Genomic DNA, 15,851 nt, shown 5'->3' on the forward strand with positions numbered 1-15,851 from the left:
GGACTTAACAGGAAGACTCAGGGAGGGGCGGGGCCATCCGCTGCAACCAGCTGGTGGTTGGGTGAGGAAGACGGGACACAGACACGCTGTGGGAGAGAGAGGCTGCAAACAAACTTATAGCAGCATCTGTATGTAAAGTTTTAGAACAAAAACCTGTTTCTCACAGCCAAAGCAGAAAACAAAGAACCACATGAAACAGAAGTAAGATGCAGCAAACAGGTGTGGGTTCATCACAAAGGTGTGGGCCCCGAAGGTGGAGCCACTGACACCTGTGGGAAGGGCTGCTAAATCCACCCGTGATGGGCAGATGTAATCCACACGGTCACGTTGGTGTAGACTTCGTGTTCATGAATGTGACGGCAGCTCCTGCTGAGCTCTTTGTACTGAAACTTAGTCATGTTTTTACTTTTGTTTTCACATTTGGGGAATCCCCGCTCAGGTTTTGCTTTCATTTGGTGTCCAGGTACTTTCATACCATACAGCTCGTCTAGTCAGCCAATCAGAGACCTGCAGCATGGTGGCGTGCCACGACTAAAGCTCTATCCTGTCCTATTCCACAGGCTGCACAGGGTCAGAGTGGACGTTTTTGTCTTTCTGAAATGTTCTTTTGTTAGTTTGTCCACATGATGAGCAGGCTGCTCCATAACTGAACATTCATACACTATGGTGTAAATGTCATCAACAGTTTTTAACCAACCAAGCACGAAGCATGGATACAAACAGCAGCTGGCTGTTGTTAGGATTTTTTCAGGTTTAAATCAGACAAATAAACGACGTCTATGATGCAGGAACGTTCTTCTTCTTCAGTTTGAGGACACAGGTGTGCAAAGAGTGCTTGTTTCCCAGCAACGAAATAATCTTTAACTGAACTCTGATCAGTTTTACCCTAAGCTTTTCAAAATACCGAAGATAAGCCAAGAGTCTGTATTCATGTACCTGAGATCTGACCCACATGCTGTCGATTATTGACCACAGGAAGCACCTGAAGGACAACGTTACAGACAGTCAAACTTCCTGTGAGGAGATGGACAGAAACGAGGAACTGCAGTAAGTCTGGAAGCAAGGAGTGAAATGAAACGAGAAGATTTTCTCTGTGCTTTGTTTCAGGATCCATCTGTGGACAGGTTAAATATGTGCTTAAAATGTTTTTTCCATATTTCCTGTTTCAACAAATTGTTTCAGAGGTTATTTACACACTGCAGAGCAGACAGACTGAGCAGCTGTGATGAAAGGCAAAGACTGACAAAGCTGGCAATGAGAAGCTGCACAGATGAAGTCGTCCTGCAGTGGCTGAGAAAAAACTCAGTCTGACGCCTTCAGCAAACTCACAGACGTGTTTGACTTCCTGAAGAAACACATTGATGAGGAGAAGAACCACAGCGATGATGTTCACATCACCTTTGTGGCTCATGGAGCAATCGGAGACTTCATGATCCCAGCCAGCTGTTACCTGCCTCTGCCCACCATCACTGACGTGCTCCTGTATTCTCCCTGGAACTGCGTCACTTCTGGTTTAGCGTACGGTGTCGCTACAGGAAAACTGAGGCCTCAGCACAGAGTTTTTTCCTGTGAAGATAAAGAAAGCTGTACCATTCCTGATGACAAAAGGCCCCCCACACCCATGCAAGATTATTATTTGCTGACTTTTCATCTGCATTTAATACAATTCAACCCTCTTACTTGCTGACAGGCTCTACAATCATTTCAAGCTTGACACTAGTCTGGTCGGCTGGGTGACAGACTTTCTGACTAATAGGTCACAATGTGTGAGGGTGAATCATGTCTTTTCTGATGTGCTCTCCTCCTCTACTGCATCACCCCAGGGTTGCTGCCTCTCTCCCCTTCTGTTCATTCTGTACACAAATGAGTGTCGCAGCAATTTCACAAACAGACACATCCTGAAGTTTGCTGACGACACAGTGATCGTCAGTCTTCTAGTGGGGGACGAGTCAGGCCATGGGCAGGTTGTAGATGATGTTGTGGATTGGTGTGATGAGTTCTTCCTGTCACTAAATGTGTCAAAAACTAAAGACATGATTATTGATTTTACGAAGTCCTCTTATAGCTCATCACCCTCCATCATTAAACCCGCTGATATTGGGATCGTTGAGAGTTATAAATATCTAGGTGTGGTACTTGACCATAAACTGTGTTTTGAATCTCATGCTGATGCCACTAAAGAAGTTCAACAAAGACTGTTCTCTTTAAGGAAAATGAGATCTTTTAACGTCTCATCTGAGATGTTTTCCTTGTTTTATAGAAGTTTTATCGAATCTGTGATGTTATTTTGTATCGCTGCCTGGTTTGGTAACCTGACGGTGAAGAATAAGAATCTGTTGGGACTTCTGGTAAAAACCGCTAGCAAAATTTCAGGGCGCTGGCAAGATGGACTTTTGGCCATTTACAATAGAAACGTGCTTAGAAAGGCTCATTCTATTATTAATTGTTTGAACCATCCACTTCACAGTGAGTTTGAGTTGTTGCCTTCCGGCCGCCGTTTTAGAGTACCTCCGAGGAGGACTAAAAGACTCCAGGTCTCTTTTATCCCTACTGCGTCTTGTCTCCTTAATGGCAAATAACTGTCCTTGAACTTTCTATCATTATTACTGTTATTATTATTTTATAGTATTGTTCTGTTGTTCTTATCCTCTTGCTGCTAAACTAATTTCCCCTTGTGGGACAATAAAGAAAATTGAATTGAATTGAAAACATCGACCTGTGAACCTGCCAGATCACTGGAACTCACTGAAGAAAGCTGGAGCACAGATGGTCCCAAACATCACGCTTAGCCCTCTTGGAGATGATGATGGAAGGTGGAAAAGCTTTGAGTCTCTCTCAGCTGAACACGGCCCACCAGGAAGGAACCGCATCGTCATCCCGTTCATCCTCCCAGGACGGGAATATGAAAGCGTCCCGTTCTCTGTGGTGACCTTGGCTCTGTCCCTGGTGCTCCTCTCCTCCAGGTTTAAAGCCACTCTTCACTTCTCTGGTTGTCTCAGAGATCGCTCTACTGGAGCGAAATTTGACAGGAAGTATCTTCAGGAGCAGTACGCCTGCGCCATCGACAACAGCAGGATGAAATGTTCAGCTGAAGCTTTCAGATGATGATAAATGCTGCCTGTGTTAGACATGTTTGTAGATATTTTAGTGTAAAGATGAAGATGATAAAAGTAATTTTTCTATATTTGAGGCTCAGATTCATGATGAAGGGACTTGAATCATCATTTAGTTCCAGCTCATAATCTGATCATAATCTGCCAACATCTGTGGAGGTTATTAATATAAACACTCTTCTCTGCTCGCGTGATACTGATGTCAGGCCTTCAACCAGCACACACACAGATCATTGACATGAAGTATATAGATTATTTATGTACGTTATGTATTATGTAATATTTTGATCTGTTATTGCTTTATGTTGGGCTTTTAGATCCGTACTAGAACAATCAGTCATGAGCCACAGATTTCTAACTCAGACTCTGTCACGTTCCAAACATAGAAGTGACACAAGTCTACAAGTTGTACATCTATGTTTTCATGCAGACTCGGTAATTGTTTCTGATCTTTTGTTATTGTAAAGCATTAAAATGTGAAGCTGATGTCGTCTAAGTGAAGAAGAACAGGATGAAAACCTGAAGCTGCTCATTAAAAACAATGTTGTATATATGAAATTTATGGGGGACCACAAGAACCAGGCGCATCGAAATAAAGAATTCTGTGCTTAAATCATGAATTGCAGAATAAATTTGTAAATTCATTTTTGAATTCCATGTTAAAAAACTGGTTTTTAAAATGGTGATTCCACTCCTCATTTCAATCCCTTCACTGTTGATCACAGATTAGCTCAGGGATTAACATTTGGATTAGCAGCTGGATTTGCAACTTTATTTTAAAAATCCTGCTGCATGTAAAGAGCTCTCTGACCGGTTGGACAGACACAGGCCGGCTGCCTGGATTTCTCCTCACTTCTTGTTTGTGCTGACAGCTTTGCCCTGCTTAGAAGTGTGTGTGTACAAAGGCCGCTCAGCCTCAGGATTTACACTCGGCCCGACACGCATGTGAAGAACAAAGAGACCCTGCAGCAAAGCAGAACCTCTGGCTGTGTGCCTGTTTATTATTTCAGTATAGATGATGGAATATGACCAGTCTGCTGTCAGCCTGCTCCTCTGACAGCGCCTCTCTGTGCTGCCCCCTGCTGGCTCTGGTCATTACTGACTGAGTCCTTGCTGCCACTTTATTAGGTACAGCTTGCTAACACAGCCTCAGACCTGCTTTGAATCTTCATGGCTCAGATTCAGCGAGGTGCTGGAAACATCCCTCAGAGTCATGTGATCAGTGACGTCAGCGCTTTGACATGGATGGTAGTGAAAGCAGGAAATGACAAATGTAGCACAGCAGCAGCGTTTAACACGTCTGAGCATCATTTCAGTGTTTCAGTCATAAAAACACTTCCTGTCTCTGTGGTGGTTACAGTGACATCATGCAGTTTGTGCTTTGACCTCCAGAGGGCGACAAATCAGCACAGACAGAGAGCTCCATTCAAACTTTGCTGCCATCAGGAATAATTCTTCAAATATAATCATCAGTGTTTGAGCAGTTATGATATCAGGGACAATCTAGACATGTGTGACAATACTGAACATGTCACATGACACACCTCAAACATCATGTGATCCACTCTCAGTCTGCACTTTCAGTCACGACTTCAACAGGTTGAAACGAGCTTTGAAGAAACATTCGTTTAGTGCTGAAATATTAAAACGCTGCAGGAAGAAGAAGAACAAAGTGATGCAGGATGTTTGTGTTTCAAACAGGAAAACCAGCAGAAATAAATCAACCAAGGACTCGGTTGAAGATTTGTGAATTTCCAAGTTCCACCTGAATGCAACACGGACTTTCGATGCTTCTGAGTGTCTTAAACGCCTCTCTGGGTGTTTCCTTCCTGCTCAAAGTTTCACTAAAGTCTTTGTTACTAAAGTTAAACTGCCTCTGGAACCCAGTTATTGCTCAGCCTCTCTGTTGCTGTGTGCAGCAGCCTGTGTCACTCACTCATCCCATCATGCACTGCAGTCTCATAAGGAAACTCAGCTTTTTGATATAAAGTTTTTCTTGTTCCTGAATACAAATATTTTTAAAAGTATTATTTTGAAATAAGTAGGGGAGACCGGGGATAGTTGTAACGTGGGTCAGTTGTAACACTTCCAATTTCTCCAATCAGGGCTAAGTTTCAAATGATGTGACTCATCCTGTGCATGCCCAACTCAGTTCTGCTATCACATGTGAAAAATCAGCACATTTTGTCAAACACAGACAATTTAACATGAAAAAAAGCAATTTGTATGCCAAAAAGTAAGTTTTTCTACTTTATTTCAATTTCTAATAGCATTATCTGCTTTGCAGTTAAACTCATCAAACTTAAATTATGCTATTTGTATGTCTATGGGGATATATTCTGTGTAGGTCTTTAGTGCTAATGTTTTAGCCGTTGGCTATAATGTTAGCTAGTTCATGGCTATAGGAGTCTGGGTCAGTTGTAACAGCAACAGTCTGGGTTAGTTGTAACAATAACACAGATGTTACAACTTACCACACTATTACTTTAACTTATATTAAACAAGTTGGGGCAACGACATCAGCAGAGAGAGGTTCACTGGTTGTTTCTGTATATGCGGTTAATGCCATTGGCAACACAATTCCTCCACTGTTTGTGTTCCCACACATACATTATGCAGACCACTGTGTCAGAGATGGACCAGTAGGAAGTACTGGTAGTGGAAATAAATCAGATGGGTGCAAGAAACAGATTTCCTCATCTTTCTGAAGCACTTTGCAAACCACACCAAGGTAAGCCATGATAAAAAGTAATGGAATTGCAATGCTGGTGAACAACTACATTTTTTCAGCTTCATTGTTATGTTCAAAATTGGTGCAAGAGTTGTAGGTTATAATGCCCACTGAGCCAATGAGGCCAAACTCAAGGAAGACCAACCAAAATTAAGGAAATATTCAGTTGCAGAAAATTCCATAATTTGTCTTTTTTGGGGGGTTGGAATATGTTCAAAAGCTAGATTTCTGCATTCTGTCACACACACACACACACACACACACACACACACACAGCTACATTAATGGCTCTAAGTGCATTCATGTGTTGAATAAACAAAGATTACATGTTAATGTTTTGTTAGTACCCTTATTTCATTGTGTTACATTTTACCCCAGGATGTGTTACAACTAACCCAGACTATGGGGTTAATTGTAACATTTCACTCTTTGTGTTTGAGGCCATACCATGCAATGCGTAATTGTGCTGCAGAGAAAATAGCTGCACTATTTAATAGCAGAGACATGTAAATACTTTGCATTACATTTTGAATCCACTACCTTAAAAGAGCTTCAATTTACAGACAGAAATGTCAAAAATGTTACAACTATCCCCGGTCTCCCCTATTAATAAGAAACAGGTTGTTCGTGCCTTTCTGAATACCGTATTCTGGTTGGGCTCTCCTCCTAGTTGGGATCATTGTCCTTTGCTGCTGCCTGTATTGTGCAGCCATGAGGAGCCTTAATGATGCAGCTGCATTATTTATAACAGAGGTTAGTGTTCAGCTCTGTCACCACTCTGGCCACATGTTGCACACTTGTACTTCCAGCTCTGAGCTGCTGCTGCTGAACACGTTACTTTGGTGCTTATGTCTCCAAGCAGCATCACAGCTTTCAGAGAAGACAAAAGCATCATTTCCTGATAATGTGTGATGTGCTCGTACGAGATGTAAAGACTGGTAGTTTGAGGAAATCCTTTCAAAAACACATTTGCTTGCACAGAGCAGTGAGCCTTCCTGGTTTCTTGCAGATTACAAACAGGATTGGAGTGATGAGGTACGCGGTGCTGCTGTCTATGGGACGACCTGGACATCAGAACCAGCCCAGACCCAGACATCTACCAGCACAAGTACACAGCCTTTATCTCACATGTTGGAGCATTCGTTCACCTCCATCTGTCTGTTCTTACTGACGACTCTTCATCCAGTCCACCTTAAACACAGTGGCTGTGTTGCTGGGATGGGAGTTACCTCATGGAGCTGTCATTGCAGTAAAACTGATTTTATTTCAGTCCATATGAATGCATGTAGCTCTGTGTGGAGATCCTTGTGTACATATTGAAACCTGTCTGTTATCACTCAGCCAGGCTTTTCAATCAGCTGTTTTTTTTAAATACGTGACCTTTGCTAAATACAGAAATTCTTTTATTGCTGCCATATAATCTGCATCATTATACCTGCATTAATAACGTTCTTTACAGCATTATTCCATCTAATAATATTTCTCACAGTATTGATACTGCATTACAGTTGTTGATTGAAGATGTCCATTTGAGGATCCTTCCATTATGTTAACTTTTATTACAAGTACGGTCAGAAGTATTTCATACACGTTGCATATCTGTGCTTATTTTGAGTTGATGTTCAGGTCATTAAGGGTCTTAAGCTTCACTGGCGTGACTGTCCAGGTGATCCATGCTGAGGGAAACTAGAACATAGAAGGATAACTGCAATGCATGCTTACAGTACATATAATACATATAATCTAGGAATAGGCCTGAGCAGAGGCCCAAATGTTTCCAGCTTCTTGTTGCAAACCTGTTGCATTTTATTCTACTTGGTAACAGATGACTGGAGGCGATAACCAGCCCTCATACTCTGAGGGCTTAAGATTATTACCTTGTATGGAAGCTGTTATAGAAAAGAGAAGTTCTGTGTCTGTTTATAGCCATTAAAGATGTACAAGATGTGACTAATGTCTGGAACCTATTTTACTCTGTCATTGACGCCATGGGGGGGGGGGGGGGCGTGTACCCCGCTGCTTTATAAGTGTAACATGTATTTTGGTCAGAAGACATATGCTGATGTTTTCTCCTGTGTGTTAATAAACTCATCGTTTGATTGCACTTTTCTGCGGCCTCCGTGGTTTGTGACACTGCTCTGCATTGATCGATTTCACGACATCTGTAACACAGCTCAGGGCTCCATGCTGAACGCATCCATCCAGTGTTATTGATCCAGGACTGATACCAGCATTGGGATCAATACTACAACACACAATCACATGTGTCCACGTGATGTGTTTGACCAGCTTTATTCATTAATGATCCATCAGCTTATTTACTGCATCTGAGTCCAGCTTCATTTAAATGATCCAACCATGAAAATGACATCAGTCCTACAGAAGCACTTCATGCTAACAGGAAGTCATTGATTAAGGTGGAATAACACAGAGACACAACCACTCACAGCTAACCTGACCCCACTAACTGCATGTGTTTGGACTGTGGGAGGAAGCCGGAGTACCGCAGAGGACACACACAAACACGGGAGAACATGAAGCTCTGAAACAAAGATGGTGGATTTGACCTCAGGACCAGGCGCGTCATTTCCAAGGGGGTTACTGGGGTCATGACCCCCCAATAATCAGATCCAGCCACCATCAAACAGCTAAAACAGTAACTGAGAGCAGGAACACGGATTCTGCACAAAGACGCATCAGGATCAGTTTCCATCCAAAAATCTCTGTTTCCTGCATTATTGGCTTGTTGTTACCCACCAGTCTACCGTTGTTGACAGCGCTGTCGGCCGCTGGCTTTGTTGTTGTTTTTGACTTAGTCTCATTTCTGCTGCTCAAAACTGAACAAACTTTGTAAAACTCTCAGCTGTGTCTGTAATCAAACCTCTGTAACTTTGCTCTGCTTCACTTCATCAGGTCATGTTCACTTGTGTTTTTGTTCTACTGCAGAATATTTTTAAGGTCATCTGCTATACAAAGCCAGGCCAGGAAAATCTGCTTCATGTTCTTCTGTTTTATCCTCAGTTACTTTGAAACATCTGCTGTGATGCTCACACATCTGATGAAGTCTCACAGTGTCAGCTTTCTTTTATAGATATAAAAATATGGAAATGAATGATAATATTTCTGACTGTCTGAGGCAAACTTCACAGATTAAAAGTGAATGGATTGTAGAAATCAGTGAGGATACCCAGCCCTGTTAGCAGGTGGCCTCTGGTGGCTCCTTGACTGTCACACAATCATGTGCTGACAGGAAATGTTGCAGCAGCTTCAGTAAATGTTCCTCACTCAGTTGTGCTCAGTCATGTGGTGGAGAGCTTCAGATGTTCAGAGCAGGAGAGCTCCAACAAGACCAGGACTGTGTATTTCCCACCATCTGCTGACATCACAGTATACCTGGTTCCTGTTAGCAGTGCAGTGTCAGTGGAAGCATGTGAACAGAACCAGAGTGGAAACGGTCATAGATGTCGTGTTTCTTCAAGCAGGCTGTGAGGTGGGCAGCAAGCGGCTTCTCAACAAGCTTTGACCTGAAACTGATCTACAATGTTGATGTAATGTTGGATCTAAGCTGGGTTTGCTGAGCTTTGCTTCCACGACGGCATGTTTGAAAAAGCTGGAACACTCCAGTCTGAAGAAAAGGTTTACGAGGCAAAAAGCTTTGTGGGGAGAATCTCTGAGCGAGCTGAAGATGGCTGATAGGTGAGGCAGCTCCAGACGCAACAGCTGATTTTGGAATTTCTCCCATTTTCTGATCTGAGTTTTGTTTCTGAAGTTTCAAACAGACTCATTTATCCAATGGCACGTCCTCAAGTGAAGGTCAACAAAGACGCAGTTGTGGTCACTCAAAGCTACATCCTCCGCAGACACGTTGCTGATGCTGAGGCCCAAAGAAAGGAAGCGTGTGAGACACAGCCGCCTGTGGAGGCTCAGTCTGTTCTTCTGCTCTTCATTCAGCACGTCTGCAGCACTTTACAGGACGCTGCAGACTAGTTACCAAAGAACGAGTCAGGAACACATCAAGAACAAACTGAGACACACAAGTTTTACAGAGACCCAACGAAGATGAAGAGAAAGCTGCTGTAACCTGGAGACCTCAGTCTGACCCTGAAATACCCACAGATGGAGACACAAACACCTCCGTCTGCAGCAGGGAGGGAAACATCCTGTGCTGCTCACTGTCAGGGCCCAGTGCTGTAGATGCAGGTCAGAGGTCAGAGGTCATGGTGGGACCAGTATCAGTTTACTCCATTTAATCCATTCAGCCTGTGCCTGATAATGTTTCTAATAAGGACAAACTGGAAACACAACTTTACGATTGTTTCTTTAACATTTCCTGAAGTATTCAGACACTTATTTGAACTTCAGCAGGAATCACAGCAGCAGCTGTTTCTGATGCCACGAGCCTCGTCCACACCTGGAGTTTCTGTCCTTCTACTTTCTAAATACTCACAGGCTCAGTGGGGTCACACAGAGGTGGCTCTGAGCCCTTTATCGTTTGCAGTGCTGATGAACACTCTGATGTTTGCAGACAAAGTTCTGATCTGCAGTGAGAGCGAGGAGGAGAGTCTGCAGAGAAGAGAAAGTACAAACAAGGAGAGATGTGGAGGAGGTCAGGGCTGATTGATTTATGACAGGAGGAGAGCGTGAAGAGGAGGAGATGGCAGTGAGAGCTGCTGTGATGGAGACGGTGGCACACAGACAGGAGGAGCTGCAGGTGGCAGAGCTGACGATGCTGAGAGTTTGGTTGGAGGTGAGCAGGATGGACAGGAGTAGAAAGAAGAAGATCAGAGGGACCGCTCAGGTCCAGCAGAGCTGCAGTCAGACGGTGTGCTGGATGCTCCAGAAACTGACTCAGTGTGTGTTCAAGTTCACACAGTGCAGAAACAAACTCAGTTTACAACATTATCACAGGTTTGTTGATCCATCAGAGCAGCTGGAAGGAAGAGACGAGCTCCTGAACGTTTCCACAAACAAGGTGATTCATTATTAGTTTGATTAGATCTTTAATGTCACAGCTGTGTGAAACATGCTGATGTCACACAGTTTGATCATGCTGTGCGTTGGTGCATAGTGTTGGTTTTACCTGATGATTTTATTGTCATATTTACATGTTTGTTTATTTAAATATCAGGTTTCATCCTGATATTGTGTGTTTTAGTGTTGTTGCACAATATTCTTCTAATCCACTGTGGACTAAGTGGACAATAGTAGCACCTGTGGAGGTGGGGGCGTTCCCCGAGGCGGCCTATTGTGTTGACAGTGTAGAGTTATTTCTGCGGCAGGTTGTTAGCGTGTTGAGACTCTTGTTATTGTGTAGGGCATTTAAACTGTAACTCTGGTTGTGTCTGTTTCCATGGAAATAAATGGTGCGTTTAAGGCCAACTTAGTGTCTGTGCGCTGAGCGCTGACCCACTCACTCCCCTTCTACTTGTATGTGAACGCACTTTGTGGTGCAGATTTAGATCCACCACTTTTAGCGGCTCCACTAACACTGAAGCCTCACACAGGAAGTCATTTCCATGTGCCGTTTATTTACTTTCCGGCTCTTTGAAGCTTCGCTGCCAAACGTGGAGGAAAAGTTTTATGTGCAGCTGTCTGCAGCATGTATAAACTGATATTAATCTTTAACAGGGCTGTCAGAACTGAGAGCAAACAAAAGAACTGCTGTATAATGCCGTCCACCCACTCAGTTTAGTTGGTCACATGACTGCATCATATGACTAAAATGCGTCGTTGTTTCCACAGGGCTCAGTTTCTGCAGATTGCAACATGAAAACTGCGTTTTCAAAAAGCTCAGTTGTCCTCGACCAAAAACGCCGTCTCAGTGTGGAGAAAAAGAAGCTTGTAGAAGGACAACGTCTCAGTGTGGACGTGGCCTCCGTCCTCTGCTCTGATCGGCTTCAGCTTTCTCTGCACCTCTGAAACCTGCTGCTGTCTGTACACCTCATGCTGTGTTTGCTGTTCTCTCAGAGTGTCAGGTGGAGGAGGGGGCGGAGTCTGTGCGGCTGCCTGAGGACACTCGGGTGGAGTGGTGGCAGCGTCCTGAGAAGCCTGACAAACAGGAGCAGCATCACAGAGACCGAGTGAAAGAAAGACGAGCGTGTGAAAAGTGGACGGTTCAGCCCGACCCTTAAACGCCCCACAGAGACAGCCAGCTGTGAGGCCTGGAGCCAGGAAACATCATCGATGGAGAGTCTGCTGCTCACAGTTACAGGTGTTTGTTCCCTTTCACTTGGTTCTCTCTGCTTTCACTTATTATTTTATTGTGTTTCTGTGTGAAGCTGTCGTGTCTCCTCTGCAGGGACGTTCAGGTCCAGGATCGAACATCAGGAACAGAAGCAGCTCCATTGATCCCACTCCTCTGATGCTGATCAATCAGTCTGATCTGTTTGTTCTTTGATTATTGATCAGTGATGTCAGACTGGAGTCAGTGTGATGTTGTTGTTGTGTGTTTGAGACTTTTAGTCTCATGGTCTCTGCTGCCGTAGATCCTCTGAACTGTGTCAGAGGTCTCACTCTGGAGGAAACTCTCAGCACTTTCCAGCATCTCCTCCATCATGGAGGACGTTCCCTCACTGTAACAGGTGGAGGAGAGAGGAGAGGAAGCACAGGTGGATCCTCTGAGGAAGAGGACCGTTCCTACAAACCACATGATCACATGACCAGAGGGGCGTGGCCTTCAGTGGTAGTAATAAAGGAACAGATTTGAAGGCTCCAACAAAGCAGACCTGTGATCACTTTGACTCAGTATGATGGATTGTTTGGATTTGTCTTTGTTTCTCTGGCTTTTCTTGTGTGTCTGTGTGTCTTTGTGTGTTGGATGGAGTCATGTGACCTGCCCAGGGACGACACATGAGCAGCTCAAATCTGCAGGTTTCCATCTTCTGTTTTTATCCTGATGTCCATGAACATGAACTCTGTCCCTGTCAGATAAATCCAGATAAAAACAGCCGGTTACAGTAAATCTGATCCAGTGTTGTTCTTCTTCTGTGGTGTTTGTGATGGAGCAGCTGCTCCTGATGTGTGTGAAGATGAAACCTGGGCTCCTGCAGCTTTCTTTGCTACAGAAAGTTACATTTAAGATGTTTAATGTCACATACAATGAAGTTTAGGACTCATTTAAACCAGCATGAACTAACAGTTGTACAAGGAAAGGGAAATAAATGAGATGGAGACTTGGAGGGCCACACATCTGTACCCTCATACATCAACATCTGCACTGAGAGTGTAGCAACAACAAAGACTGTGAAAGTGTTCCCAAAGCAGAAGCCATGGCTCAACAGTGAGGTGCAAGCTCTACTGAGAGCAGCGCCTTCAGATCAGGAGACCAACAAACCTACAAAGAGGCGTCTAATCTAAAGGCATCAAAGAATCCAAACGCAGATTCAAACAGCGCATCGAGGAACACTTTAACACAAACAACTCCAGAAACATGTGGTGGGGATCAAGACACTCACTGCTACAAGGACAATCGCACACAAACAAACTCCCCCCACATCACCTCACCTGACACCATAAAGCAGTTCTTCATGACCAACAAAACAGTGACACCAACACCTATCCTGCCGTTACAGAGAGGGACGACGCCCCCATCCAGCTGGAGCAGCATCAGGTCAGAGCCACACTGAGTCTATGCGAGGAAAGCAGCTGGTGCTGACGGTGCAGCCGGTGGAGAGCTTAAAGCATGTGCAGACCAACTAGCAGAGGTTTTCACCACCATCTTCAACCTGCTACAGTCTGTAGAAGGCCAACAGGTGGACAGAGGACGCCATAATTACAGCTCTTCACACAACCCTCACACATCTGGACAGTAGGAAACACGTACGTGAGAATGCTGTTTGTGGACTTTACCTTCAACACAGTTCAAGCCCACAAACTGGTTAATAAACTCAGCAACTTAGGACCCAGCAGCTCACTGTGCAGCTGGATACTGGACTTCCTGAGCAACACACCCCAGAACGTCAGGATGGGAGCCACACCTCCTCCACCCTCACTCTGTTAGTGTGTGGGACTGTAGCGTATTAGCATACAGTTCTGTATTGTTAACTGCTAAGTATGTGACAGTTTATTTCAAGTCATTTTACAGAATAATGACAAAGTAATGTAACGAGTAGTGCAACAAATTACTTACTCCAGAGAGTAATGAAGTAACATACTGCTTTAAGGATAAGTAGTGAAAAATGGTTAATACATTACTTTTCTTGCATAACCAACCCAAACAGTTCACATCACAATATGAACTTTACTCAAATGAGCAGTTAATTTTGTTTCTCAAGTAAACACATGGATTTGTGGCCTCATCAGTGTGGAAAAGTGAAGGCCATGCACTTTTATAATATTTTTTTAAACAATATTTTTATTGCTTTTTGCAACAGCATACAAAGGTTTGTTTTCCCAGTAATATGCTGCAGTAATAGGAACCCTTTCCCCCGCCCTCACCTCCCACTCTGCTCTCTTCCAAACCTACAACAAATAAAAATAACAAAACACATAGAATATATATACATTTGTACAATATGTGGCATTTATACATATTCAAGACATGGACAATAGAAATAGCTAGCAAATACTAAACAATTTTCTCCTCATCCACACTCCTGCAGGAGTTGTCCGATGTTTACTTCTTTTATAAAGTTTTTAAATGGCTTCCAAATTTCATCGAAATATGTTAACTTGTCTTTGAGAAAGTACGTCATCCTTTCCATTGCCATACACGGTGCCAAAAGATTTATCCAAGCACCAATAGGAGGATCCGATTTTTTCCAATTTAATGCAATCATATGTTTTCCCTGTAATGTACAATAATCCATGAACTCAATTTGATGGGCTCTTAGTTTAAGATTTTTAGAATACACATGTAATAGCAACATTTCTACATCTAAAGCAATCTTTGTATTCAAAATTTGGTTTATTTTGTTCATCACCTCCTGCCAAAATGCACGGACAATTCTGCATTCCCCATATACAGTGGAAAAATGTTCCCCGGGCTTCTCCACATTTAAAACATGTATCTGGAATTCTGTTATTATATTTGTTCAAGTTCACCGGTGTTACATATGTTTGCATGATCCAGTTGTATTGTAATAACTTTAAGTTACTATTAATTGATTGTTTTTGTGATTTTAAGCAAATTAACTTCCATGTCTCCTCAGAAATATTAATATTTAGGTCATTTCTCCAAGCTTCCAACTTAGAAACTGATGTTTCTGGAGAGGCAGAGACAATCCAGTTATAGAATGTTGAAATTAAACCTTTATTACCACCTTTTTCCACCATTAACTCCTCTAACTTACTTAACTGGGGAACACTGAGAGACTGATTTTTGCATGGAAGAAATAAAGCTTCTAATTTGTAAATACTTAAAAAAGTGTTTTGGGGGGTTTGAAATTTTGAGACTAAATCCTCAAATGAGACCATTACTCCATCACAAAACAGATCACCCACTTTCTTAACACCTTTTTCTGCCCAACCCTGGAACCCTGCGTCCAGGTTTCCTGGTACAAATAAAGCATTCCCCCAAATAGGACTAAACTGAGAGAGATTGTTCTTAATATTCATCATTTCTTTTATTGTAAACCAAACTTCAATCACATTTCGGGCTATGGGATTATTTGTTTCTTTCTTTAACTGTTTTGGCTGTGCAGAGTATAAGTACAAATTTAATGGCATTTTAAGAGCATTTGCTTCCATCCCCACCCAAGACGGGGTATTTTGGGATGAAAAATAAAACATTATTGTCCTTAGTTGAATAGCCAGATAGTACCAGTAAAAGTTGGGGCATTACAACCCCCCTGTATCAAAGGGAAGATACAACAAAGACAAGCGAATGCGGGGATGCTTCTTGTTCCAAATAAACTCTCTGACTAATGACGCTAATTTGGTAAACAATCCAGCAGGAGGAGCCAGTGGGATATTTTGAAACATATACAACAGTTTAGGTAATACATTCATGTGCTTTTAACTGTATTTAGTACGATTCACACACTCTGACACACCACCTGACTTGCTAG

General features: G+C 42.9%; 1 protein-coding gene and 1 non-coding gene across 8 annotated transcripts in view; one reads left to right on the forward strand and one right to left on the reverse strand.

The window, feature by feature from the left end:
* LOC106676623 (NACHT, LRR and PYD domains-containing protein 12) overlaps window positions 1–15,851 on the reverse strand; it is a 198,102-nt gene that overhangs the window by 60,904 nt on the left and 121,347 nt on the right. The gene's annotated exons all lie outside the window — the stretch shown is intronic.
* The window catches only part of LOC112431588 (uncharacterized), a 47,312-nt gene continuing 42,593 nt past the window's right edge, over window positions 11,133–15,851 (forward strand). The window contains exon 1 of the transcript XR_013095320.1: window positions 11,133–11,146. This is a non-coding gene — a transcript (uncharacterized LOC112431588). The remainder of the gene's footprint in view (window positions 11,147–15,851) is intronic.

The sequence above is a fragment of the Maylandia zebra genome, linkage group LG3 (assembly GCF_041146795.1).
Source record: "Maylandia zebra isolate NMK-2024a linkage group LG3, Mzebra_GT3a, whole genome shotgun sequence".
Classification (NCBI taxonomy): domain Eukaryota; kingdom Metazoa; phylum Chordata; class Actinopteri; order Cichliformes; family Cichlidae; genus Maylandia; species Maylandia zebra.